The sequence below is a fragment of the Battus philenor genome, unplaced genomic scaffold (genome assembly GCF_028537555.1).
Source record: "Battus philenor isolate CCGP_79_NKW_IND1 unplaced genomic scaffold, ilBatPhil1.0.hap1 SCAF_42, whole genome shotgun sequence".
Taxonomy (NCBI): domain Eukaryota; kingdom Metazoa; phylum Arthropoda; class Insecta; order Lepidoptera; family Papilionidae; genus Battus; species Battus philenor.
In genome coordinates this window covers 110,001-115,000 of record NW_027181707.1, presented here as the reverse complement: position 1 = coordinate 115,000, position 5,000 = coordinate 110,001, and the positions used below count along the sequence as shown (strand labels likewise).

Here is a 5,000-nt window from a genome sequence, read left to right as displayed (position 1 = left end):
CGATAATATAACGTTCGCACTGGAACGACGACGCGTATCACCGACATAATACGGATGCGTAGCGACGACGAGCGGTGAACTCTCTCGCATCGGGCTAGGCGCGCGCGCACATGAACATCACGTAATGTTTACTTACATATGTTTGTGTGTGCGTTACGCTTGCCGCGCAAGAAAACATTCACCGCCTGCCGGTCGCATCCGTCGGAGACGCGTCGTCTGTGCTTCCGATATATTTTATTATATCGTATACACGAACCGATGAGCTCGGACGAAGACCGCACTACGAAGACTCGCGTCTTAGCGATGCGTGTAATCTTTTCACACTCGTTTCATATTCAATACAATTCGATATATTTAAACGGACCGTAAACGCGCTCCGCGCGTACGCGGACGTGAGGGGTGCAGCACCCCGCCGTCCGTCGTCCGTCGCGAAGAACGTTCAACGGAAACCGTCAATTGTTCGAAAGAGCGCGCGCCCGCTCGCCCGCGCGCGGTAGTGCGGCAGCGGCAGCGCGACGACAGCGACGGCGGATAGTGAGAGAGAGAGAGTGAGAGCCGCGGCGGCGCGGACGAGAGACTCTTATTAGAGATCGTCCCATCGCACCGTCCGCGAGCTCGTTCATCACCCCCCACCAACCCGCCGCCGCCGCGTCGCGCGTCACCGCCGCGCGCATCGACCGGCGCGAGCGCACGTAGCGCGCGTTCTACACCGAACAGTGTGGTTTTTATATTTTAACAGCCGGCCCTCAGACAGGAGTGGTCCTGGATATTTCTCCACGGACCGCAATGTGCGTTCGAAATGTCGATGTTCAAATGTGTCCTGCAGTTCACACTATGACGCGCAGTTAACTGCGTTCTTCATCGACCCGCGAGCCAAGTGATCCACCGTCCAGGGTAATGGTTTTTTCTTAATGTTGTTATTACTTACGGTAGCGGCCTACGGCTCTCGCCGTCGGCCACTTGATTGTCCGTTTTTATGTATTAACGTCGAAAGTTGGTCGAATTCATGTGCGCCGAGGCGTTCATAAAGAAACGGCACCGAAAAAGCTTAACGCCCCGACGCGAATCCTTTAGAATGATGAACGACGACGACCCGCGCACCCCCCAACGAGCTGGCGTGACGCACGACATTGTCATCTTTCTAACCGCTTAAATTTCGTTTTGTATAGCGCCAACCGACAATAAAGGGCCTGAGCTAGGCAGTGGGGATTTTCACCGCTTCGAACGCTCCGTTTGGTATGCCCCGGTCGGCGCTCGTCTCTCGGCGTTTTTCCGCCACCCGGCCGCTTCGACGGCGGCGGAGGCAGCGGCGGCGGTAGCACTTTCGACGAATGCCACCACCGCCACCGGCCACCGCCACGGCGCCGTCGCCGCTGCGCCGTTAGGCGTAATAGACGCTAGAGACAATTATTTCACATTTTATTTTTTATACATATATACAAACACGCACACACACACGCACGCACACGCGCGCGCGCTCGTCCGCATTAGATACGAACAGCAGCGCGCGCGTACGTACATATATATGTATATATGTCGTATATATATATATCATTATGGATGTATTACATATATATATGTGTAAACACGGTATGTACGAAGTCGTCGTCGTCGTCGTCGTCGTCGTCGCAACAGCAACAACAGCAACAGCGGCGCAACAACGTTCGTGAACATATCACGCGTCTCGCACACATACACACACGTTAATGATCCTTCCGCAGGTTCCCCTACGGAAACCTTGTTACGACTTTTACTTCCTCTAAATGATCAAGTTTGGTCAACTTCCCAGCAACGCCGACGGCCGTGAAGCCACCGCGTGTCGGTCCGAAGACCTCACTAAATCATTCAATCGGTAGTAGCGACGGGCGGTGTGTACAAAGGGCAGGGACGTAATCAACGCGAGCTTATGACTCGCGCTTACTAGGAATTCCTCGTTTATGGGGGATAATTGCAAACCCCAATCCCCAGCACGAAGGAGTTTCAACGGGTTGCCCGGGCCTCTAGGCCAGGGAGAACATGCTGATTCCTTCAGTGTAGCGCGCGTGCGGCCCAGGACATCTAAGGGCATCACAGACCTGTTATTGCTCAATCTCGTGCGGCTCGAAGCCGCCGGTCCCTCTAAGAAGAATTTTAATACGTCGCCAGTGAGTTGCGCCACCGGAGCGGCGCACACCTAAATGACGACGCCTATTTAGCAGGCTAGAGTCTCGTTCGTTACCGGAATTAACCAGACAAATCGCTCCACCAACTAAGAACGGCCATGCACCACCACCCACCGAATCAAGAAAGAGCTGTTAATCTGTCAATCCTTCCGGTGTCCGGGCCTGGTGAGATTTCCCGTGTTGAGTCAAATTAAGCCGCAGGCTCCACTCCTGGTGGTGCCCTTCCGTCAATTCCTTTAAGTTTCAGCTTTGCAACCATACTCCCCCCGGAGTCCAAAATCTTTGGTTTCCCGGAAGCTGCCCGCCGAGCCATCGTAGTAACGTCGGCGGATCGCTAGATGACATATTTACGGTTAGAACTAGGGCGGTATCTAATCGCCTTCGAACCTCTAACTTTCGTTCTTGATTGATGAAAACACCTTTGGCAAATGCTTTCGCTGATGTTCGTCTTGCGACGATCCAAGAATTTCACCTCTAACGTCGCAATACGAATGCCCCCAGTTATCCCTATTAATCATTACCTCGGAGTTCTGAAAACCAACAAAATAGAACCGAGATCATATTCTATTATTCCATGCACGAAATATTCAAGCAGCATTTTGAGCCCGCTTTGAGCACTCTAATTTGTTCAAAGTAAAATTGTCGGCCCATCTCGACACTCACCGAAGAGCACCGCGATAGGATTTTGATATTGAACCGCCGTTTTACCGACGGCTCACCGACGATATGCTCCGCAGACGTGTCAGTATCACCGCGGATGCGGTGCACCGACAGCGCGGCGCACAAATGCAACTACGAGCTTTTTAACCGCAACAATTTTAGTATACGCTATTGGAGCTGGAGTTACCGCGGCTGCTGGCACCAGACTTGCCCTCCAATTGTTCCTCGTTAAAATATTTAAAGTGTACTCATTCCGATTACGAGGCCTCGTAAGAGTCCCGTATCGTTATTTTTCGTCACTACCTCCCCGTGCCGGGAGTGGGTAATTTGCGCGCCTGCTGCCTTCCTTGGATGTGGTAGCCGTTTCTCAGGCTCCCTCTCCGGAATCGAACCCTGATTCCCCGTTACCCGTGACAACCATGGTAGTCGCAGAAACTACCATCGAAAGTTGATAAGGCAGACATTTGAAAGATGCGTCGCCGGTGCTGGACCATGCGATCGGCAAAAGTTATCCAGATTCATCAAAATTAACGACTTCGGACGCGAGGCCCTCCGTCGATTGGTTTTGATCTAATAAAAGCACTCATCCCATCACTGGTCAGAGTTCTGATTGCATGTATTAGCTCTAGAATTACCACAGTTATCCAAGTAACCGAGGTAAGATCTAAGGAACCAAAACTGATATATTGAGCCATTCGCGGTATCGCCTTAATACGGCTTGCACTGAGACATGCATGGCTTAATCTTTGAGACAAGCATATAACTACTGGCAGGATCAACCAGGGAGCTAGCTAGAGCTAACACACACCAACACCGCACATACGAGAGATATGAGGGTGATGATGATATGATAGACGTGTGACAAGCGACGCGTCGGACGTTCGAAACGCCGTGACGCGCCGGTGCCTAGGTAGCTTTTTGCGTGCGTGCGTGCGTGCGTATTTATTACAATACACACACAACACCACACCGCAACAACAAAATGAATTCGTTTTTCTATCTGTTCACGGAGGAAAATGTATATCTCAACACTCGCCTCGCGTTCGTCCAGATTTACTTTGGACGCGGCATCGCGTCCGATTCATCGGAACGTTCTTTGACGAGACACATACAAATCTTCACTTTTATAAAATATCGTTTCGCAAAACGAACAATGACCGATTTCCAGCCCGGTTTTAGAGAGATCCGAAATCCTTGATTTATATATCATGATCGACCGTCGCGCGACTAGCGCGCGACGAGCTCGTTGATGCGATGCGTTAAGGGCCGCCCCGAAGTCGACTCGGGAGCCCAACGCCGTTCGCGTTAATTAAACGAGACGTTCTCTTACGCCTTCCGCTCTTACATAACGGAGACGTCGTCCGACACAGTTTACGGTGTGTTGTTGTGGGGAGATGATCCCCTTTTTCTTCCCTCCTCCGCCGCCGCTGTGTCGTTCGTGCGTTTGTCGGTTATAGAAGTTTCAGTTTCGGGCGTTCTCGTTGGTGGCGCGCGTTGTTTGTGTATCGGTGTTATTAGTTTTGTTCGATTCGCGCGCGTTTTCTAAGAATAATTTTTAATTTTTTTTTTTTTTATTTAAAAAAAAAAAAAAAAAACTAAATCTAAAAAAAACGCAATCTCCGCAAACAAACTAACACCACCACACCACACACACCCCACCAACCAAAAAAACACACTCCACACTCCACAACCACCAACAAACAAAACAAAACAGAAGAGCATCGGAGAGAACTCTATTCGGCCGACCGGCGCGTCTCGCGCCAGTCCCATGTATATGCGGGAACGACTGTATGCGTCTCCGCGTAGCGCGATAGAGCGTTCGCGTATCGATTGCATACCACCGATCTACATATCTATATCTGACCCTGATCTCGATGTCATCGTCGTCGTCATCATCATCATCATCATCATCATCATCATCATCATCATCATCATCATCGTTCGACCCGATCGCGGATTGCGCGTAGCCAGCCGCCGATGCGTTCGCGTATCGATTTCTGAAAACGACAGAGTCCGGTCCCGTTCGCGTATCGATGCATAAATTTCGTGCTGATGACGATCGCACTCTTTCATACGCGATGTCGACTGAGACAAAGAAAGGTGTCGTCGTCGTCGTCGTCGTCGTCGTCGTCGTCGTCGTCGAGACGGTAGCGGTCCGTAATAAAGATCGTGCGGCCC

At 51.1% G+C, this 5,000-nt stretch overlaps 2 non-coding genes across 2 annotated transcripts; both read right to left on the bottom strand.

Moving 5' to 3' along the window:
- Positions 1 to 740: 740 nt before the first annotated feature.
- Positions 741 to 897, bottom strand: LOC137929102 (5.8S ribosomal RNA). Its single transcript, XR_011108678.1, has one exon. It is a non-coding gene; the product is annotated as a 5.8S ribosomal RNA (ribosomal RNA).
- An 807-nt stretch (positions 898 to 1,704) lies between these two features.
- LOC137929124 (small subunit ribosomal RNA) lies at positions 1,705 to 3,608 on the bottom strand. The gene has a single exon (XR_011108698.1). It is a non-coding gene; the product is annotated as a small subunit ribosomal RNA (ribosomal RNA).
- Positions 3,609 to 5,000: the final 1,392 nt, after the last annotated feature.